Source organism: Falco rusticolus, chromosome 1 (assembly GCF_015220075.1).
Source record: "Falco rusticolus isolate bFalRus1 chromosome 1, bFalRus1.pri, whole genome shotgun sequence".
Classification (NCBI taxonomy): Eukaryota; Metazoa; Chordata; class Aves; order Falconiformes; family Falconidae; genus Falco; species Falco rusticolus.
The window spans coordinates 713,555-736,299 of record NC_051187.1 but is presented as its reverse complement, the minus strand read 5'-3'; the positions used below and the strand labels follow the sequence as shown (position 1 = coordinate 736,299).

The 22,745-nt window shown below is 57.3% G+C and overlaps 1 protein-coding gene across 14 annotated transcripts in view; it reads left to right on the top strand.

The window, feature by feature from the left end:
- The first annotated feature begins 1,620 nt into the window (after positions 1–1,620).
- RBFOX3 (RNA binding fox-1 homolog 3) overlaps positions 1,621–22,745 on the top strand; it is a 146,937-nt gene continuing 125,812 nt past the window's right edge. For all 14 annotated transcript variants that reach the window (XM_037403382.1, XM_037403373.1, XM_037403328.1 and 11 more), the window contains exon 1: positions 1,621–1,843. The gene's annotated coding sequence lies outside the window, so the exon portion shown is untranslated. The remainder of the gene's footprint in view (positions 1,844–22,745) is intronic.

The window sequence follows — 22,745 nt, the reverse complement described above, 5'->3', positions numbered from 1 at the left end:
GTTCAGCCTCAATGAACCGTGAGAAAACAGCACAGCGGGGCATAGCAAGGAGCCATCCTGACTGAGTGCTGCCTTTGTCTGGCAGGTCGTGAGAACAGGGGCTGGTTCTCTGACAGAGCAGTGAGGCTCGGGGTTGGGTGCTTGCTGCATCCTGGAGGGCTAAAAATGTACATTTATGATACAAAATGGATGTTAAGATGTATGAGGTGCGTTTGGTGCATTTTAGAGTCCTCATTCACGATACAGCTCTGTACAGCTCTGATGATTTTCTCTAAAACGTTCCTCAAAGCCCTTGGGAGGAAAGACAAACTGTTAGGAGGGGGAGGGGGGGAGCGGTGCTTGTTTTCAGGGGGTCACACGTGGACTCTGCAGGATACTGATAATGTCTCACAGATGGACCGTGTGCTAAGTTCACAGGAAGGAAATGATAGCTTAACCAGGCAGCAGGTATTCCAGATATTTCTCAGGAGCTATAACTTACAGAGGTTCACCACAGCCTTAACTATTGGGAACCACAAATAAATCATTTGAGCCAAACAAAGGTGCTGAGCCCCGTCCAGTAACCCGGGAGGTCTGCAAGGAGCAGTTTGCTGCCACTGTGCTGTGTAACATCCCCTGGGCTGGGGTGTGTGTGTGTGTGCTCAGCTCGGCCGCACCTGGTACAAGGGACCCGTGCTGCCAGAGCGGCCACCGCTCCTGGCTGTTTCAGGGAGATGGCACTCCGCTAGCGAGCTCAGGAGAAAGGGCAGAACAACAGGACCTCTGACAGCCTGTGGTTTGCAAAATCTGGGCATGCATCATGTTCAGCCAGCTTCCTGGGGGGGGAGGTAAACAGCAGAAAAATGGGAGAGAGCTGGGAATGCCAGAGGTCTGCTCTTGCATAACGCTCAAGGAAGGACTACAGCTTCCAGCCGCTGTGGGAATGCCCGAACCACTGCCCAGAGGGCCTTAAAATTAGATGTAAAGAGAAGGAAGGGTAAGAGGCCGAGACACGCAGAGCGCTTTAGTGAACCCGGGGTACGCTGCAAGCCTACATCCCAGGGGCTGCCGGCACTGCCTCGGTTTTCCCAGTAGTTGCAGGAGGAGCAGAAACTCTCTTCCTCGCTGCCGTCCCGAGGGGCGGCTGCACCGGGCCCGGGCATCCCCCCGGCCCACGGCCCGGCGGTGGGGTCAGGGCGGCGCCAGGCGCGGGGGCTCCGCTCCTCACTCACCCGCGGGGCCAGGCAGGGGCGGCGGAGGGAAGGCCCAGGGCCGGCGGGAGCGACCCCCGCTTGGCCACGGCTGCGGTACCTTCGTGTTCGGGGCAGAAACGGGGAGGGGGGGAAAAATATGTTAAAAAAAGGCTTTCTTTCCGGCCCGGAGGTGGGAGCGCCCGCCGAGCCCGCTGCCGGGCCGGGAGCCCCTCGCTGCCGAGGGAGCAGGGCCGGGGGAGCGCGGGGCCGGGAGGTGGGACCCGGTCCCGGGAGACCCCCCCGGTCCCCGCCCCACAGGTGTCCCCGCCGGGCCTCGCCAGCCCCACGGCGGGTGGGGGGGAAGGGAAGGGGGAGGGGATCAGGCGGGGGGCGGCAGCCGCGGGGCGGGGCGGGCCGGGGGCGGTCGCACGTGCCCCCCCCGCGGCGCTCGGCGGCGGCCGGGGGCGGGCGCGCTCGCTCGGCGGCGGCTCCGGGGGCGGCGGCGGCGCGGGCGCAGCCGCGTGTGAGGCTGCCCGGTGAGGCGAGCCCAGCCCGCTGCCGCGCCGCCTCCTGCCGCCGGGCTGCCCCGGTCGCCGCTGCTCGGGAGATGCTGTTCGGCGGGCGGGGACCCGCGGCTGCCCTACGCCTCCGCGGCGGGGACCTCTGAGAGCGTGAGTTACCGGGGCGGCGGCACCCCCGCCCGGTGGCACCGGGGAGGGGAGCGGGGAGGTTGCGGGGGAGCTCGCCGGGGCGCTGGGCGGGGGGGAGCGGGCGAAGTTCTGCTGGGGTGGCCCTAGGGGGAACGGAGGGCTTCCACCGGGAGCCGCGGTGGCGGAGCGCATCGCGGGGAAAGGCTGGTGGCTCCGGGCGCTGCGGGGTGGAGCGGGGTGCGGGGTGGAGGGCCCGGTGGCAGCCCCCTCCCCAGCGCCGCTGCTCCGCTGCGCCCCGGGATGAAGTTTCGCTGCAGCGGGTGGTGCCGGTTCGGGAGCCTGAGCTGGGCTCCGGTAACGGAGCCCGCCCGTTCGTAGCGTCTCCTCAGGCTGGGGTTGGCTGCGTACTTTGCTTGTGGAAGGATGCTGCCCCAACTTCTCGTTAAGTTTGCATTGTAGATTCTTAACGGATGTCTTAATTAGGTGCTGTTGTTAACAGGCTAATTAAAATCACGCCCTCCAGGTGAAGGTAAATTGTAAGAAAAAGTTGGGTGACATGGAGTCTGGATTGACAGGGTGAGGGAGGAGGAGGCGGAGGAGAGGCTCCCGCTTGGTGGCCGGCCTTGGGGAGCGGGCAAAGCCGCAGGCGCAGAGCTTGGCCCCGCTGCCAACGGGCAGAGCCAGGCGAGCATGGCAGCTTTCCCTGGCCTTGTCCTTTCCTGAATTCCAGCCTGTCTTCAGGAATTTCATTGCAAGGTGAGCTCGTAGTGCCAGCGTGGGGGGCTCATGTGTGGGGAGGGATGGATGGAGAAGGCCTTTCGGAGTCACCTGCTTTATTTCTGTCGTGTGTCAAAATGCACAGTGCCATCACCCAGCACCCCTATGCCAGTGGTCCCCCGTCGGTGCATGTGCCAGGAGGCTGCACGGCACACAGCATCATGTCCGCACGCTTAAAGGCAGATGTCTGAAGTAAACAAATGTGGCATGGGGGTCTGGGAGCAGCTGTGCTGCCCAGGAGCTGGGCAGGCCCTGCGTGGGGATGGGCAGTAGGCTGGCAGGAGCTGGGGGCACGGAGCTGTCCCTCTGGCTGGAGCAGCCTCGAGAACTCTGGGATTGCTTCGTTAGTGCCTCTGTGTGTGCGCAGGCGGAGGGATGGCGGGGGGTGGGGGGCAGAGCAGGGAAACAGGGATTTCTCAGCTTTTCACTCCAGTAAGCATGACATTAACAACACAGACTATTTTTGGTTGCCTTTCATGAAGGTTTGAAACTTGCTCTCTGCCTCCATGGAAGCCTGGCCTCGGGCAGGGTGGCTCTTGCCACCTGGGTTTCTGTCCTGGGGGGCACAGCCCAGGGTGGCTGCAGGTTGCTGTGTGCTGTGGGAGGCTGCAAGGCTGGGGAATACCTTGCTCTTTTTCGCCTGCTAATTCTGCCCAGTCTTCTCCAGGGTGTCTGGGGCTCATGATGTGTCTCACAGTGTGTCGAGGGTGTACTCCGCTGCCCTGGTGTTATTTGCATTCTAGCGGTACCAGAGGCTGCAGCCAGTCTGGAGGCCTCGCTGTGCTGGGTGTTGTGCAAGCAGAGATGAAGGCACTCTGTTCCCCAAAGAGCTTCCTGGTTTCAGGCTAAAATGGTTGAGGCGTGATAATGCCTCACAAAGCAAGAAATTAAGGCTATTTTTCTGGATAATAGATGGAGAAAGAGCCTGGAGCTGATAATTTTTGTGGAAGGATGATTGCAGTGGGTTGGGGCTGGCAGGGCTGCCCAGATCTGGCCAGTCGTTGGGAACTGGTTCTTGGCTCTGGGGAGCTGTGGCGAGGCCCTGCTTGTTATTTCATAGGAAACACAGAAGGGTGGGGTTTTTTTTTCACCCCTTTCCTTTGAAGTGATCTGTGGGATTGTTCAGCACCACAGAAAGCCTTGGCACAAGGGCACACAAACGCTTTGCTGCAGCATTAGGTAAACCTTTACCAGGGTTAAGGCAGTTGCTTTTGGGGCACGGCTGTGTGATCCTGCCATGGGCACAAATTTCATGTAGCGAGCTGAGGGGGTGGTTTTGGAGCACTGAAGAGGGGAGCTCTGGAGCCCACAGGCCAGCTGGCTGGTGAGCTGCTGTGGCCGTGAGCCCAGTGCCAGGTACCCAAAGGGGCACAGAGGGACCAGGATGTGACTGGGAAACCCCTAGCCTGGCGGCCGCAGCTCTCACTCCTTCCCAGCAGTTTAGGGACTGCGTGGGGACAGATGTCGCAGTGCTGGTTGTGCTGAAGGAGCTGTCACCGATGGACATCTGTGCCGGGAGCCTGCACAGCATGAGGCAGCGCTGCCAGGAGTGCGAGGCTGGTGTTGATCGTGGGTACTCCTGTGCTCAGCCGCAGGGCTGCTGCGGTGCCCGTCCATTCCCTTCCCACTGTTCCTGAGTGAGAGGGACCTATGCAGGCTGGGAGGATGATTTTTAGGATGCTGACCTTTGTTGCATGTGATGCTTCTTTTGGAAAACTGGCTCCTCCAGCTTTCCTTTCCCAGACCTGGCCAGTCATGCATGCTCCATATGTTCCCAGCTTACAGTCCTTTTATGACAAGGGCTGAGATTTTTCTCTCTTTTCAAAATAAAGGACCTCTTTCCCAGTTGCACTTATTTCTCCATCTCCCATCACTAGAACATGTCATCCTTAATTAAGGTGTTGATGTCCCAGGCGGTGGGATGGCCGGGCAGGCTGCACACTGTGTTTGCCAGTGGTGGAGCCCGTCTCTCCGTGCTGCTGATGGTTGCTGATGCTTTGCCTCCCTGTCCTGCAGAGCAGGTTTCTTCTTTCCTGCCCTGGGTGGGATGGTTGAGCTCATTTGCCATGACGCCGGAGAGGGATCCCCAGACTCCCTAGCCGCACAGGAGCGCAGGAGTGGGGCTGGAGCCATGTGCTGGCTGGGTTTGGGTGCTCAGGGGGGATGCAGGTGTCCCTATGAGATTAGTGTCTCAAGCAGCTCGTCCAGCATGGGCCGTATTTGCTCATTCAGTGTATAAATAAAGGTTTTTAAGTGTATGCATTTACTAAATTAGTTTGTCGTCACAATTTTTTAAATGGATCAGCTGACGGTAGATAAATCCCTCTGAAGGTTATTGAGATAATAAAAGGCATGAGAGAAGTTCCTTAATTTATTTGAGTTCTCTTTTAATTTACAGTCTTACAGGGTGAAAGTACACTGAATAATTAGTTCTTATGACTGATCTGCTTTTTTCATACAACTGCGGAAGAGAAAGGGGAGCTGGTGGTGAGGTTTGAGACCAAGCTCGCAGAGAGGGGTTGAGCTGGAGGTGGTACAGCTGCAGCCGTGCGGTGCTGGGAGCCTGGAGCTCCTTGGGCATTGCTGCAGAGGTGCTGGGGTGGATCGGTTGGCAACGTCTGTCCTCTTTGCACATCTGGAAATAAGAAAGTATGGGAGGCTGAGGTGCCTTTCTTGAGGTTGTGGAGTGAGTCAGTGTCTCAGCTGGGTTTGAAAGGGGACCTGCAGAGCAGCTTGCTTTCACGTGGGTCCAAATGCCTTTTGCTCATTGGCAATGAATACAGTGAAGTGGAAAGGAGACATACTTGCAAGCGTGTGAGCTGACAGGCTTCCCACTTATCAGCCTAGAGCTCGTGGTGACCTGCCCCAGCCCCTCTCCTGCCCCGGCTGCTGCTGGCTGTTGGCTCAGGGGGATTTGCTGCTCTCAGGACCCTTGGGGAGCAATCGCACCCTGCCAGTGGGCAGGGCAGCAGCCCCAGCTGAGAGCTCTGGTGCTGCCTTCCACCAGGATTCTACTTCCCTTGCCAGGCTGGGATGCTCAGGGCTGCCGCAGCAGCTCCTTTTTTCCTCTCTAACCTTTCACAGTACAGGCAGGGCCTGTCATCGGTGCTGTTCCAGGGCCTTCTGCTGGAATCATCTGAGGTATTTTGGGATGTACATTCTTGCAAATTAATTGACAGGCTGAGATACCAGATGAGGAAGCAAAATTTTCTTCTCCGTTATTTCATTATGTATTGAGATTAAATTTTTTTTGAAACTTTATTTTTAATAAACCAATCTAAAGCTAGCTCTCTCCTTTGCTCAGCTCACACTTGGATGCTCCAGGCATCATTGTGTCTTCCAGACTAGACAAGATTGAATTTCTAATGGGTAGAAATAAGCACACAAGCATGGGATCCTTTTTCATGTTTCTTTATCCACTGCGTACATGGCTGCCTGGCACGGATTGTCCTGCCAGTGGCTCATGCCTGTCCCAAGCTTTGCTGGGAATGATGCCATTCCCTCATTGGCATCTCCTGACCTCACCTCTCAGCCCCAGACCACAGGCATGCCTCGGCAGCACAGCAGGGTCCGTGCCATTTTAACCTCCTCTGTGGGGCATCCCCCCGGCCAAGCCCCCTTGTCCCAGTGCCACCCACGCTGCTGCCCAGAGCTCCCTTTCAGGCTGTGCTTTCCCTCTGTGGCTCTTGCTGTGTTCCTCGGGCCACTGCGGCAGGAGAGCTGTGATTTTATTTGCAGCCGTGGCACACAGCCGTGCCGCTGGCAGTGAGGTGTGACAGCTGGTACGCACGGGACCCCGGCTGGGGAGCGCTGGGGAGCACAGGGGCAACGGGGCAGCCTGGTGCCTTAGCCATGGGTGTTGCTGTTGCATTTTTTTCTGTTGCTTTTTGGCTTTACTGCTCAGAAACTCTTTCTGCTCCCGTAAGCTTCCTGGGCAGAGGGTGTCTGCGGTGCTCAGTCTCTGCTGCGCTGCACCCTCGTTGCTTGCAGGGGCACTTGGGGCTGCAAGGATGGACCCTGCAGTGGCAGGGAGGGATCTGGAGGGTTTCATTGCTGGGAAAAGCTGGTTTCTCCCGGCATTTTGTTGTTGGTTTTCCCAAGCAATGAAGAACCGCATGCTCATGTGGGCACTGCCAGGCTGCCTGCGCCCCTGCTGCAGGGATGTTTTTTTAACTGGGAAACTTAAAAAAACCAACAACCAAAAAGGCTTTTTTGTGATCTCTGCTGGCACTGCAGTGGGGTGTTGGGATGCTGCCCACAGCCCCCCAAGGCCTGGGTGGGGATGGTGGCTGCCGAGCCCCAGCCAGTTCCTTCCCCTCCTGGCCGTGCCACGGTGCCTGCTGTGCTGTGGTGCCTGATGTGCCCTCCCAGCTGCACGGCTCTACCCAAGCAGGGGGCAGGTGAAAATGGTATTTCAATATATAAGAGGACCTGGACTCACTGGGGTTTGAGTGGAGCTGCTGATGCTCCCTTTGGGCAATCTGGTGGATTCCGGATTTCTTGAAACTGGAAATCTGGACTTTCTGAAAAATGGCTTCAGTTCTGTAATCTGCTAAAATCATCTTAAGGAATCTGTGAGCAGGGCATGTGCATGGCCAGTGCTCAGACAAAACAGATTTATTGAACCAGAGGAAGTCATTGCAACTAAAATTTGTGGAAGCGATAAAACAACTTTTGACAACTGGCTCACCTCCTCTGCAGCCGGGAGAGAATATTTTCCTCTTGTCGGATCGATAAACAATTAATTCTAAAGCAGGGAGCTGGAGAAAAAGGGAGACTTTTCCAGATTTCTAAACTCTTAATCAAGCTCTGGGTAAAACATAGATGTGAGAATCTGAGACCTGCTGATAAAATCTTGACCTTGATAACTGGTTCCTCGATTCCTGGTCCACAGACGATACTGTCTTTGCTGAATAAATCTACTTTTAACTATAGAACTTGTTCCTAGGTATTTATACTTCCAATGTGTTTAATGTAGCCTTACTTAATAATCTGCTTCAAAATGCTGACCTTTCCTCCACATTTTAATTGAATTCTAATTTCCATTCAGAATCAGCTTAAATTAAATGAGTTTAAAAACATAGTAAATAATACATATAATTCACTTACTCTTACCATAAGCTGTGAAAATAAAGAATCCAAATCACTATTTAAACCTGCACATGGCACATCCTTCTTGTTGGCAGAAGCCCTGGCATCCTTTTGCTAAATGGGATGTCTTTGCAGATTGACCAGTAAGAAAGAGAAATTAATTTTAAGCCAGTAACCAGAGTCCAGATGGAAATGCAATAGCATGCCATCAGTTGGCAGTGCTGTGCCAGGGAGTTTGCCTCGTGGCCAGCAGCGCCAGCTGGAATCGGCCCCTGTGTGAAGGTGTGGCCAGGTGCTACCTGTTGCAGGGCAGATGTTGGGGTGAGCAGTGGTGCTGGTCCTCGCTGCGGGCAGCCCGGGGTGGCTGGATGGGTGACTCCCTGCCCCACATCCCTGGGGTGGATGGAGGAAGTCAAGGCGTGCTCCTCATCCCACCTGTGCCCTGTTTCCCGCAGTGCCCTGGGGTGAGGGTCTGCCTCCCGCGTGAGGCTGCAGGCAGGGGACGAGGAAGGGAGCAGTGGCTCCAAGGCAGTGATGGTCACAGTAAACCCATCCCCTTTGGCGAATGCTGGAGCAGGGCAGTGGGGAAGGTGCTGCGTGCTCTTGGGAAGTGGTGCAGTGTTGACTGATAGAGCCACTGCGATGTCTGGGTCCCCACTGGGTGGGTTTGGGTTTGTGTGCCCAGCTGGGCTCAGGGAGCTTTTGGTGCCTTTTTCTTTGGGGCTCAAATGGTGTGCGGTTGCAGTTGGGTGGTGACAGTGCTGGTGTGCCATATCTCTGGGTTTGGGAGGCCCCAGGTCACTGGGAGTGCTGACAAACCTTTGGGCTCTGGCAGATCATCTTTGCTGCTGTGACTGATGGAAATCGTGGGTTTTAATGACACTTCCCCAAACAGCATTTGGGTCCATAACACCTGATGGGTGCGGCACTGTCAGGCTGTGGATGCGATCAAGCATTGTCTGTTTGCAGGCTGAGAAGGTCTGTTTGCCCTCCGGGAGTTACTGGGGTTGTCTGAGAGCCTGTTTTGTGGGAAAAAGGGATTACAGACCTCTCACAACTTGTGGTTTGGTTTCTGGGCACTGAAGGACTTTCTGCCGTAGCACTGTAGCAGGCATCAAACTGGTGTGAGCTGAACTGGGGGCAATGCTGCTTTTGGCTGCTTTCTGGGCCCTGGGAAGGTGACCCCCAAGGCTGGGGTGTCAGAGTCCTGGTGCTCGTTCCCCTCTCTGGCAGGTGTGGGGTAGGGGCTGCGGCACTGTCAGTGTGGGGCTCTGCGTGCAGCTGTGGCTGTTCAGTGCATACAAATGGTGGATGCTGCTGGAGAACATCGCTCTGCGCTGAGGGGCTCTGCAGGCAGCCCAGGTAATCTGCACGTCAGCACATCGCTGCTGCAGTCGCCCAGAGCCGTGCTACAGCCGGGTGCTTCCGCTGCGCTTGGGAGGCTCTGGCAGTGCCACGGTGGGAGGACATGCTGGCAGTGTGCTAGTGTGGTCTGGCAGCAGCACTGCTGGGGGTCTTCCCGTGCCCCCCGTGTGAGAGCAGGGCTCGGGGTGCAGCCACAGGAGCCCCCAGAGTGCGAGTGGGCAGGCATTGCACGGGAGGGCTTTTGCAAGGCAGATCTGCCTGGGAAGGTGCTTCATGGAATATGCAAATCCTGGTATGGAGAGAGGCCTAAATCATTATACACATAGCCAAGATTTTTTTTAAATAAAGCTATCTACAGTATATTGCAGAAGTAATTAGGAATCCTGAGCTGGCTGTATCTCGATCTTTATAGCAACATAGCTGATAAAGCATGATTCAGGGACCTCGTTATCTTTTTTTAAAGAAGTTTTTATTTAACTTCCGTGAAGTTGCCATGGTTACTCCTGTGCATGGCTTCCCTGCTTCTCTTGCCTTAAGTGCAGCTGCTAGCGTTGAGAATTAAAACGTCTACATTTGGAGCAGCCCTGGCCTCCCCCTGCTGTAATCCTGGCTGTGCTCTCAGGGGGAGGCTGCGGTTCAGGAGCCTCCGCCATGCCGACCCTGCAAAAGGCATTTTCAGCTCCTGTGCTTGAGCTGTTTGGCTTAGTAAAGCCTTGCCTTTCCTGTGCTAAACAAACAGCAGGAGGAATTTGGAGGGTGCATTTGGGTCCCCGTCAGTGTGGGAAAGAGACACTCGTGCTCCCTGACCCGAGCTGCCTCTGCAGCCATGCACCTCGCGTGGCCATTGCTCTGTGTACGCTGTTGCATGCTAAACGGTGTTAATGGCCCTGTTCATATCTCTGATGTCCAAAACCAGGGCTGGAGCCCTGGCTCCTTGTGCGGGATAGAGGAAACCTCACTGCTGCTGGAGCTGCTGCCTTCTGCCGCGCAGCCTCTGCCCTTGTACCAGTGCTGGGAGCACTGGTTTTGGAGTCTTCTGCACTGCATTTGGCTGCTGCCAGGGGTATGGTGGGGAGGACGCTGGTGGTTTTGTCCAGGTGTGGCTGTGGACACCCCACGCTGCAGCCCATGTCCCAGATCAGGGCTGCAGCCCATGTCCCAGATCAGGGCTGCAGCCCATGTCCCAGATCAGGGCTGCTGGGATAGCCCAGGGTGGCTGTGCCATGGTGGCTACATCAGCGCAGGTGGCCTCTGGCTTCTCCTTTACTTTCTCGGTGACCCTTGGGGCCCTGGCAGCCCTGTGAGCGGGTGTTGTGGGATGCTGCAGTGCCTGTAGCATGCAGGAGCCCCCTTGCAGCTACCCCCAATGCCAGCTGGGGACTAGGGACATGCTGGTCAGGCACTTCTCCTGCAGGGGATGTGCCACCTTGGGCCCCCATCACTGTGTAGCCCCCATGTGCTGCGGGAGAGTTTTCCTTTGGTGCAGGCAGGGGAAGAGGGCTGCTCCACCACGGGCGGCAGCAAGCTGTTGGTGACAAAGATTAAGTGGCTTGCATGTGAGATTCCTGTGATGTGCTGTGGATGCACGCCCGCTGTGCATTGGCACAGCCTAGGAAGTTCCCTGCTGTGTGACACAGGGCTCTCATGGGGCGCAGGGGGGTCCGGGGCTGCCCGTTTGTCTCTGAGCGAGGTGGGGGAAGGTGTCTGGAGGCACTGGGAGCAGGGACCAGCACCCTGGAGTCCTGGCACGCTGTATGTTTTGGCTAATAAGGGTCTCGCTATCTGGGAGTTAATGGAGGCAGGAGGTTTAATGAGTCCTCTTCTGATCCTGCACTGGGAGGCTGCGGATGCAGGCCCAGGGAGCTGAAGTGGGGTATGAGATCAGTTTCCGTGGTGATGGCCGTGACATAAGACACCAACAGGAGATGTTTTGTGATAACAGCTCTTGAGCCAGGCAAACCCAAGAAGTTGGGGAGCTGAGAAGGCAGCAACTGCCCCCAGCCAGCCCAGGGACTGAGTGCTGGGAGGGATGCTGGAGGGTGAAGAGCCTCCAGAATCGAAAAATCAATATTTGAGCAGTTGTTTGATGGGAATGAGAAGCCATGCCGCCTTCTCCTGCCGACGAAGGGCTTTGATTTCTGCTGGCAGAGGCATTTGGGTCTTGCGGGTGCTTTGCGCTGCCGCTCTGATCCGCTGTGCCGCTTCCCATCCCCGCGGCGCTGGCCAGGTAATGAGGAGCCCTGCGTTGGGTGGGGATAATGGCCATCTGTCCAGGGCAGGGCTGAACTCTGTCCCCATTATGTCTGTCAAAGTTTTGTCAAGCTTCCCCTCCTGCTCCTCTCGGCATTTTTAAGCAGTGGAGGGTGGGAGTGTGTGTAGGAGGTGAAGCCGCACCAGAAATAATTCTGCGCGTTAAGGGGTGCGAGCGGCGCTGCGGGAAGGCACCTCTTCCTGGCAGCCCTGCTGCTGGCCTGCCGGCTGTTTGCCTGGTTCAAAAAGTCCCCCAGATGAAGTGAGCAGCTTCTATTTGTTTGTCTCCCCTTTCTTCCTCCTCCCTCCCTTTTATTTCTTTCTTTTTTCCCTTTTCCGTTTTCCTTCCTGATGAAAGATTTTCTTGCAGTGTCAAGGCAATGTGACCTGGTTCCGTAATAAAGAGGAGGCTTATTAGAATTAAAGCCCAACAGTGTTAGTAAAGCAATCTTTGCAAGATTGAGGCCATGAGGGAATTGTAAATTCTCAGCAAAGACCTCATTTATAGACTGGGATGAAAACACATGCGCATGCATGCACGCACCAAAGCCTTGCACCGTGAGGGGACATCTGGTTTTGAGGAGAATTTAGGGGAGGACAAGGGAGCGGAGCAGCACTTGGGTCCCCGTGGATTTGCCTGGGATCCTCCTGTTGGGCAGGCACATTGGTGGCTGCGCTCGCTCTGTGGCCTGGGCGGCCCCATGAATATCCCTTGGGTTTAGGTTTGTTTTCCTTGTTCTTCTGGGGGCACCCTCCCCGCACCCCCCGCATCCCTGTGCATCCCCTGCCAGCATGGCCACCCACCCACCGCGGCAGTGTGAGCAATGACAGCCAGCGCGGGGTGTACAGCCAGTGAGTCAGGCTGCCTGGGCTCCCCTGGTGACTCTTTGGCTCCATGCCAGCCCTGAGGGATGTGGGGCTGCTCTGGCTGCTCCCCACAGAAGTTTCCCTTGGGGTATGATGGATGCTGGGTTGGTGCCAGAGTCGGCATGGAGAGCCAGGATGGGGTATCCCTTCCTGGAGCGAGGCGTGCTGGCTCTGCGGACCCCTCGGCTGGCACTTGCGGTGGGTGCTGTCTGTCAGGGGTGCTCCCTGTACATGCAAGCAGGGCTCGCAGTGTCTTGCAGTGCAGACCAGCACCCGTGGCCTGGCTGTGACTTTGGCCTCATCCTGCACAGAGTGTGTTTCCCTCCTGCCTGCCTCTTTGGAGCACAGATGGGACTTCTCGTCTGTGCCCGGGGAGCCGCCGAGCACATTGCGGTGCTGAGGGAAGAGGGCTGTGGTGGGGAGCAGGTGAAGTGACCCAGCTGCCCTTCAGCAGCTCCCCTTTCTCTGTCTTCATCCTGCTGTTTTTTTCTCCAGGGCTGTGGCTGCGGCAGGGGCTGCCAATGTGTTACCATGGCTGGCTGCGGGGAGTGAGTGTGGAGCAAGCAGAAGAGCTGTCAGAAAGGCCCCAGAGCTCCCGCTGTCCCTGGAGCAGCAGTCCCTGCCATTCCCCACGGTGGTCTGTTGTCATGATTTGCTGTTATCTGTCTAATTAGAAAGTAAGCTCTCCTGGCAGGGAGCTCGGCTGCTTCTCTGGCTCTAAGTGCCACACACACCTGTGGTGCAGTAGAGATGAGGATATCTTAAGCAGTGAAAGGGGAGGGCTGATATGTGAGTGTTCATCAGCTTGTCTGCCTGAAGTCGAGGCTGTGGGAACCCACGCTGCCCAGCTGGCATGAGGGAGAGCTGCCCAACACTGCCTGGCCGAGGGGAGGGGGCTGCTGGCAGCTGGGGACGCTGGGGTTCCTGCTCAGTGATGCCTGAGGTCAGTGGGGGCCTCTCAGTAATGAGGATGCCTAGAGCTGGTGGAGCCAGGTGGCCTGAGCTTGGTGCTGCCAGGGAAAGAGCTGCCACTTCCCGCGGATTTGTGTCCCGGTGCCTGTGGCCAAGGCTTCCCTGCTGCCTTGCCTGCCAGGCCACTGGCGAGCCCTGCTGCTTGGGTAGCCAAGGGGCTGGCTGCACCGGAGGGACAAATACACGTGTGACAGTGGATCCTGCCAATGGGTGGGACATTGGGGATCGTTTTCTCCCAGGTCTCACACAAGTGCGGGGGGAAATGCAGGACAGTTCAGTTCAGCTGTGCTGTGTTCCCGTGATCTATGGTGTGCAGTTCAGCTATAGCCTTTGTTGTCACTTCTGCTCCTGGGTATTTATAGCCAGCCAGAGCTGCGCCCAGCCCCGTGCCTGCCTGGCGGCGCTGCTCCCTCTGCACGTCAGTGCTTCTGCACCGGTCCGGGGAGGGCAGCAGGGGCTGCTGCCCTGGTGGGGGCCTCTGGACTTCTGCTTAGGGACAGCACTGGGGAAATGTTCTAGGTCAGGTTGGGATCTGGGTGCTGGTGGAGATGGGCCGTACTGATGCTGGAGGCAGGGGAGCGTGGGGCAGGGACCCCACCCCAGGGTGCTGTGTCACTGCTCTGCTGCCCCTTGAGCAGACAAACAGGGTTTGGAGCCCAAGGTGTGTGTGGGCGCAGTGGTGCCCCTTTCCAGACCCATGCTGGTGTGCCTTGTGGCTGTATCCTGCTGTGTGGCCGATGCAGCCATTCGGTCTGTCCTGCTCCAGGAGGAGCAGGGTGGCTGGGCACTGAGTGTTAGGGCTCTGGCAGGGCTGTTAGAAATGAGAGCTTCTTGTGGATGCTGCTTGGCTTGGTGTGTAGGTGCGTGGCTATGGCTGTGACCGTGGTCGCTGCAGAGCATGTGCTGTTGCAACAGCTTTGCTCTTCCCTGCAGTGATCTCCTCTGATGGGAGCTTAGTGAGGAAACTCTTGTTGCAGACTTTGAAGCCCATAGATGCTCGCTTGCTCTGCGCTGGGGGAGCCACGGCGTTAGGGGAATGCTTCAGTCCGTGACCCAGGTCTGAACCTGAGTGCTGTTTACTTCTGCTTTAGCCCTTGTGAAAGTGGTGATGTGCTCGTGTGTGTGTGGCGTTGCATATATCCTGAGATGTGACTTAGAATTTGGGGTGTACAGTGTGGTTTGGGCAGACAGGCTTTGGGAGCATCCTCATCCTCTCCCATCCTCTGAATCTGCTGCAAAGACTCTGAGGCGCAGCCTGGGGGTTGCAGAGGAGCTTCTTCCCGGAGAGGTCTAAGCAGACCTCGGCCCTGCTGCCTGGGGCCCATCGGAAGGCAAGGCTGGCTCTGCCATGTCTCCCTAACGCGCTGTTAATTTAATGTCTCTTCTAGGAGCCTTTCACTTCAGGATAAATGGTTTTTCTGTCCAGAGCCCGTGTGAGTTACTCTGATGTTTTGCTACTGAGTAGGCGTGGGTAGGGGAGAGTCGGGTATTGGATTGGGAGATAGGCAAAAGAAACAGTCTCTGGGAGGCCATCAATTTGGATTAAGCTTTGTGGACTGGGATGTAGGGTAATCATCATCCTTCATTTTGGAGAGGTAAGAAAGAAGTCAGCTTCTTTATGGATTGCTATAGCTGCAGCAGGAATTGCTGCCACCCTGGCCATGGGTATGCATCTCTGAGGTGGTGGAGGAGGGTGTAAAGCCAAAGGAATGAGCTGGCTGCAGCAGAGCACGCCAAGGCAGATGCAGCTTTGGAGGTGCGAGCCGGTGCTCCAGCCTCGCTGCAGAGCTGGGTACTGCCGCCACCTTCCTTCCCGGCTGAGGTGACCTGCCTGGGGGGCTCACTCGCTGCCACGACTGCAGGGTGCTGGAGGTGGGCGGTGGGTCCCTGGGCTGGCGGGTGTTGATGGGGTCCTGTCTGGGGGTGGGATCCCATCTGTTTCTCCTGCCATGCCTCCAGCAACAGCTGGGCTTCCTCCAGCCGTGTCCGCTGGCAGAGGCTCCCCGATGGGTGTTGGACTTACTCTTCGACCAGAGCTCAGCATCTGTCCCCCGGCACGGCACTGCAGCGGGAGGGACCTGCCACTGCCTCACTCTGTTTGTGGAGCATCTTCCACTTTCAAGTCCTGCGATGGCAGGAGTTGCAGAGCATCTCCCCAGGCCTGTTGACAGCAGTGCTCTCCAGGCATCCTCCTCCCTCTCAGCTGCCCGCGCACGCCCACGCGCAGCCAGCAATAAAAGCCTCAGCCCCGTAAACAAGGGGGAGAGGAGGAGTGATGAAATGGAAATGGGGCAGCGGTCTGAGGCGGGGGAGTGTGGGTGTGAAGCCTGAACCAGTCGAGCTGAGCTGGTGGGGCTGGTGCAGCTGGTGCGTTGCCTGCGTGCTGCCTCTGGCTGTGGTGGGGAGATGCTCGCAGGCTGGTGGGGAGGAGAAATCTGTTTTGGACTCGCTGAGCGGAAGGCCTCTCTTCCCTTTTGTTTGTACTTTTTTTTTTTTTTTTTTTTATATCAGAGTGCTTCATTTTCCAGAAGCTGTCATTTTACATAAACCTCTCAGCGAGGTACATCCATTCCCACTGCCAAAATCTCCATATCAAACACTTGTAACATGCCGCTGAACTGACAGCCCTGACTATACATGCTCCGTGCCTTTACAAAGGGATGCTGCGTTGGTGAAGGATATAAATACACGCATTGAAATGACACGCAGTGAGCTCGCTCTCCAGCTTGCTCTCCCCTGCTCTCTTGCTGCCCAGTTAAAATTTATCTGCAGCCTCGGCACAGGCGCTTGCAGCCCTCCCGGCAGCACCACTGTGCTAGCCCAGCACTGGTGTGGGTGGGGGGATGTGAGGCGGGCAGCTGGCATGTCACACAGCGTGCTGCTGCAGCAAGCACAGGGCTTGGTGCTGCATGCACTGTGGGAGTGGGGTGCAGCTGGGCAGCAGCATCCCTGGGGAGTGTGGGAGGCAGGAGACCGCAGGCAGCTTATGCCTGCAGCCTGTGGGCACGGGAGGCCTTTGCTGGTGCAATGCCTTGGAGCTGAGCACCATCTGAAGTGTCCTTCCCACTGCCTGGGTGCCGGTGGCAGGATGCTCCTGCCTGTCAGGCAAGGGGCTGAGGTGCCTGTGCTGAGGGGAGAGGGCTGGGGCACCAGCAGCAAGGAAACAGTGCTAACCGTGCTGGAGTGCAAAGAACTCTTCCATCCCAGCAAAGCACCTGAATTTACTTTTTTTTTTCCTTTCTTTCCTTTTTCTTGTAAAATGGAGAACTGATGCAAAGATACCTTGGGAGCCTGCACCCCAGGGCTGGTGATGCGCTCGCAGTCACTGCAGCATCAGGAACTCTTGGGCAGGATGCACCCCAGTCTCCCTGGGAATCCTCTTCTGTGGGTCTGAGCATGGCCCATCCTTGCTTTGCCACCGGCTGGGTTTGTGAACACAGTTGCTCTGGGATGTGGCCCATCTGCCCCTGCCATGGTGCAGCCACTGCTTATTTGCCCTGAGCCCCCCTTGTCTGGTGAGCTCTGGCTCCGTTGCTGGTGGGGTGAGCAGCTGCCCCAGTGCTGGGGATGGTGCAGCCCCAGGGTAACTCACATGCCTGCTGATTCGGCAGGAGTGGGGCTGCTTGGCTTGAAACTATTCTTTTTGCCTCAAATCCCGTTTTAATGGGAATATGGGGACAGAGAGAGTTAAGCAGTCCAATTGCTTTCTTTTCAAAGAAAATTCTTTTCTTCTGGATAAAGTTAAAATCCAACCCCGAATCTCTGTTTCTTTGCAAAGGAGAAGGAAGACAATGCAAAACACACTCCCCCCCCCCCCCGCCCAGTCTATCAGTCTTGCAGCTGATGAGCAGAACCATTCCTGCTTACTCTGGGATTCCCTCCTTCCTCTTTGGAAAGAAGTCGCTGTTGTTGCTGACGGCATTGTAGCTGCATGCTGTTGGGCCAGTCATGAGCATTGCTCAGCTGTTCCCCAGGGCAAGAAGTGGTTATCCAGAGAAGTGCTGGGATGCTGGAGCAGGATACAGGGGAGCAGGTTCTGCTTGAGGACCAAGAGCTCCCGTGGTCCTTTACCCCCTCCCTGGGGCCACCTTGTTTCCTTCTGTGCCTGGATGTGTTGCGGGGGTCTTGTGGCCAGTGCTGACCCCACGGGACTCGGGGTTGTGGGCCAGCACCAGCCCGGGCTGGGGGTTGGGGAAGGGCAGCAGCAATAGTTAGAGGTCGGGGCCACTAAGAGATATGGGGGCTGTGTAGCTGGGGAAGCGGCGGCTGAAATCACAGCGAGCGGTGGCAGCAGTGCAGCAGCCGGGGTTCTCTTGGTTCCCTCCTCCTGCAGGATCTGGAGCTCTCCACGAGCAGCCTAAAATAGACAGAAGCTGCTGGTGTTGGCAGCGGGGGCCATGCTGCTGCGGGGATGAGGCTGTAGCTGCAGAGTCGGTGTGTGAGGCAGGAGCAGTGCTCAGACCTGTCTCTGCTCGCATGACTTGTCAGAGCATCCCACGATGGAGCAGGGCTGGTGCCTTGGGCTGCTCCAGCGATGGGCACCCCATGCCCCCCCTCACACCTTCCCCACCATATTAATGGGCTTTGCTTCATTACAGCCCCGTGAAGGGTTGGGATGAGCTCAGCCCTTCCTGTGACCGTGCTGCTGGAGCAAACCGGGAGCAAAACTCCATGAGGCTTGCTGGTGCGCTGTGGGGTGTGCTCGTGGCGTTACGTGGCTGCATTGCTCCGTTGGTCTTTCCCTTGCCAGTGGAGTGTGGCAGGGTGTGCACTGGCTGGTGCCACCAGCTTTTACTGGCAGAGTGCGTACCCCGTCATTTGTAATGCTACACTTGGAGGTTTCTGCAGCTCTTACAGACAGGAACATTGACGTGGGAAAGATGAGAGTTGTTTTTTTTTAATGTAATACCATTAAAATGGTTTTTAATTGAGTTCATTTCTGCAAGTTCGATGATAAATTTTTAAGCACCTCAGCTTGGAGAGACAGGTCTGCACTTGGCTCCTCTGCTTCTCGTGCAAGAAAAACTCCAGGACCTGCAATGTTTCTGAACTGTTGTTGTCTCCATCCCCAGAAATCCTCCAGGATCTCTGCTCCCCAGCTAAGGGGAGGCTTGGCACGTGCATGGGATGTGGTGGTGTGTCCCCAAAGCTCCCATCCTCCCCAGCTCTGCTGCCTGGGCTGGCACTGCTGCGGGGTGCGGAGATGCTCTGGGTCAGATCTCTGGGGACCTGAGCTTGGCTGGAGCTGCTGGCAGAGGGTTTGTGTTGGCTCGCAGCTGGGGAAGGGGCACAGGGGCCGATGCGGCATGAGTGCCCGGGGCCATGTCGCCCCAGCTGCGTGGGGAGGGTGCGCTTGCAGCCAGGTGCGTCGCAGTGCCCAGGCAGAGTGGTGGGTGGGAAGCCTCTGCTCTGCCTTGCATCTGCAGCTTCTTCCAGCTGTGATGAATCAGCCTTTCCCAAGGACCTGTGAGCAATCTGCCACCACCATTGCCTCAGGTCCTTAGGGAGAAGCAGGCCTTCCCTGGGCTGGGGAGCCATGGAGGCCAAAGGCAGCAGTGGTACAAGCTGTGATGCCATCTGCTGCTCTCACTGGCGGATAGGCACAGATACCACTGTCCCCAAACCTCTCTTTTTTTAGAGGAGAGGTGTGCCCAGCTGGAGATGCTCCTGGGAACCCTGATCAATGATGCCATGCTGGGGCTGGCAGCTGCTGGAGGTTGTTTCTCCGGGGGGCTGTTGTGCCCACTGTGGGCTCAGGGCAGTCCCCACATCTGAGGGCTGGGATTCCCCTTTCTCATGTTGGAGGAAACCATCCAGGCTTGGACCCTGGTTCTGGCACGTGGCTCAGCCCAGAGTGTTTGCCCCAAGGGAGAGGTGACCATTCATCCTGGCCCTGGGAGCCAGCCCAGAGCTGGAATGTGCGTGTGGCTGAACTCTCCGCAGGCTGACGTACGGGTGCCTGGGGAGGGCCCAGCTGTAAAACTGGAGATGGCTGCTGCTGAGAAGGGACTCGCCTGGAAGGAGCGGGTCCGGCTCTGGGCTTGCTGTGAGTGGGTGGCGCAGCACTGCTCCGCTGGTGGGGAAATTCCCAGTTTCTGATTTCCTGGGCAGGGATGGCTGGCATGCATGTGCCGAGGAGGCAGATTGCCTGTGGCAGGAGCGAATTGAGCACAAAATGCTGTGTGGTTTGAGGTGGAGCCCTTTGGTCCATGGCTGAGCTGTGGGGCAAAGTCCCTTTAGCCATCAGAGCTCTGGGGGTGCTGCAGATCTGGGGGGGTTTGGCTGAGAGATGAGCACCCAACCCAGCACTGCTCCTCACCACTGCAGTATGGGCTGGCTCTTGGGTGAATGCAGTGGGTGGCTGTGCCCGGCCCTGGATGCTGGGTTTGCCCATCTGCTGTCAGTGGGGAAGTAGAAGCGGGTGGGGGGCCTTTGGGTAACAGGCTCAACCAGAGCATCGCTCATGGCTCTGTCCCTTGCAGGACCTGGCGAGGCGGCAGCGTGGGCAGGTGGTCCCTCTGCCAGCATTGCCAGTACCTGCTCTTGGTTCACTGCCAGCTCTCCTGCTGGCAGTGGCAGCTGCTGCTGCTGCTGAGCCCGGGCGGGAGCAGCCCCCGGTGCCAGCTGCCTCTGGGCCACCTTCCCTCTTCCCCTCTTTGTCCGGGGGCTTTTCCCTCCCTGCCTGCGTGCGTTACTGGAGGAGTGCTGGTGTCGGAGGGCAGGAGACCCGAGAGCACAGGCGAGGGGAGCTGGGGCTGGGCAGAGGGGTTGGTCAGGCTGTGGGCTCCCACTGTGAACGATGGAGGGAAGATGGTCTCTGCAGGCAGAACGTTCATCACTGGCGATGGGAAGTTTTTGTACGTGCTGATTAACTGCCTCCCTCTGATGTGACATGGCAAGATAAAATACGAGCGACTGCATTCTTTGACTTAAAACTTAATTAAAACTATATATAAAAAATGTAAGACCCTAGGCTTAATAAAACCTGATAAAATTATACTAATACACTTCAATTTCAATCCAAGGCTCCCTGATGGAAGAGCATGAGAGGCTGAACCCATAACTAGATTAGAAACACCTCCTATGCAATATTTATGGTGCTGTCCTGCTTGAGATGCATGGCCTCTGAGGAAGACTCTGGCACTGTGATGAAGAGGAGTTGTCAGCCCAGCTTACATGAGAACAAGAGAGAGGGCAAGATCAAACAGGCATGCTCCTGGCAGGGAGAGAGGGACTCTGGGGCTGTGCCGGCCCTGGAGGGCGAGCTCAAGGAGGGTGGGATGCTGCTCCCCCCTGCACTGCCATGCCCTGGGGATGTCTCTGTACCCCAGCCCTGCTTGTGCCGCCTGGTGTTGCCACAATCCCTGTCTGCGACGCCGGTGGCCCAGCAGCCATTTGTTGGGGCGAAGGGAAAGGTCACGAGCTCTGGTGGGTGGGTTCTGCCCTCGGGCTCCTGACAGCTGCTGATAGCTGCTGGCCGTTTTGCCTGTGCGGGGTGATTTATTGATGAGATGCTGCGTGTTGGATTAGAGGCTTAGCGCCAGAGCCCTGCAATTAGGAGTGGAGAAAATGAGTGTGTTAGTTCACTGTGCAGGAGTGTGGCCATCCTGGCAGGGAAGGTAGTGGTCGAGCTGCTGTGGGGGTGATTTTGTGGTGGAGGTGCCCCTCTGCTCCAGGCAGAAATCACCAGGAACACCCAGTCCCCTGGCACAGCCCGGAGCATCCCTGCAGCTGCTGGAAGTGCTCACTCAGCCTTACTCTGCTGGCCCCACGTCCCCAGAATTTCACTTTTGGGCACAAATGGGTTTGTGTCAGCGGAGGGGTTTGTGCCTGGGGCAGGTGTCACCTCACGCTGTTTGCTGTGGTTTGGGGTTGCCGGTGGGGCTCAGTGCAGCTCAGCCAGCTGCAATGCCACCTCAGTGATGCGGGAAGCAGCTCTGGTAGACTGCTAATGTGGAGCATAAATCGTGGTGGAGACAGGGTAGGTCAGAGGAGGGAGGCAGGACCAGTAAAGCACTGCGGTCAATGAGACTCCATCTTTAGAGGAGAAACCTGGTTCTAATTACAGAGTGAAGGGAAAACACGCAGCGATGCTTTACAGGGACGTCAGCCATGGGAGTGCTGCCCTATGCTGCCGAGCTGCTGTTGGAGCAGCCTTGCCCATGCCCCACTGCCCACCAGGACACCCTGCGCAGCCAGTGCCACAGGCTCTGGCGTCCTCACCTGCTGCATCGGCTAATGCTGCCTCTGTGTCCCTGGCTGCTGGCTCTCTCCCTGCTACAGTGGGTTTTGGGGGACAAGACTGCTTTTTGACGTGTTTGCACACAGCCTGGAGCGATGTGCTTCTTGGGGTCTGCAGTGACTGCAGCCAGTGGAGCCAGGGGCATTTCTGCTGCCTTTGGTTCCTTAGATTGCACGTAAATCCATTGGAACAGCCCAGATTTTTCTTGGCCAAGGCTGATGCACACCCTGCATCGGATGGGATGCTGAGCATGGCAGGGCCCCGGTGTGCGGTGGGGGCCAGAGCTGTCTGTTGGGGCTGGGGGCTGCTGTGACCATGGAGGGCTCTGTGCCCATCTCCTTACCCAGGGGCTGTAGCTGCAGCTGCCCCCGCTGTTCCCTCCCCTCCTCTCCCTTCCAGGTGACTGGACGCACATCTCCAGGGAGCACTGATGTGTGTTGGTGTTTCTCCAAGGCAGCGGCAGCCTTCTCTCCTCCAGCAGCAAGTGGCCTGGCTTGACCCCATGTGCTGGGGAAACAGGGGGCAGCGAGGTGGGTGCTGGGCTGGCAGCGAGCCCCTTCCCAGGCAGGGGGGCACCTGGCAGGCAGCAGCAGCAGCAAGGTCCCATCCCCTTGCCCCCCTTCCCAGGTCCCTGGGGAGCTGGAAGTAAGGAGCAGAAGGAGAAGGGCTGGGTGCTGGTGAGCCAGTGCATGTCTCTGGCCACCCCGCTTCCCTCCTTCCCCAGGCTTGGCCCCCGGGTTGCTCCCATGCTGTCCCTCTCCCCGGCCTCACGCGGGGATGGCGGTGCACAGTGCTCCATGGAGCTGTATTTTCAGAGACTGTGGGGGATGTCGTGTGTGTAAAATTAGCACTGCCTTGTTAGTCCTTTTCAGGCTAATTCGGAGTGAAATGCTTTAGCAGCGGTGGGCTGATTGTATCAGGAGAACAAGAACTAATTAAATTCACTCTGACCATCAAGCGGTAAATTATTTATACCCAGACAGATGCAATCTAATCTGTAGCATCCAGCCCCACTGAACTGGCATCCTCCTTGGTTCGGGGTGAGGAGCAGATTAAATGTGCAGAGGGGCAAAGGGGGGGCAGCAGGAGGGTGAGGTGGGGGCGGACTGAGGGCAGCCAGGGAAAGCAGATTTGTTTTCCCTTCTGGTGCCAGCACTGCTGTGGGGCCCCTCTGCCAGCACCATGGCCCCTGGCCCTGGCTGGGGAGCTTTGGGCTGTGGGGGGCTGTGGGGCTGGGCTGGGCTGGGCCAGCAGCAGCTGGAAGAAGAAACTGGGTGTCCCCCAACATGGCCCATGTTCCTCCCTCTCGAGGATCTGGCATCAGACCACCACTGTCGGCCAGGGTGGTGGGACAGTGGG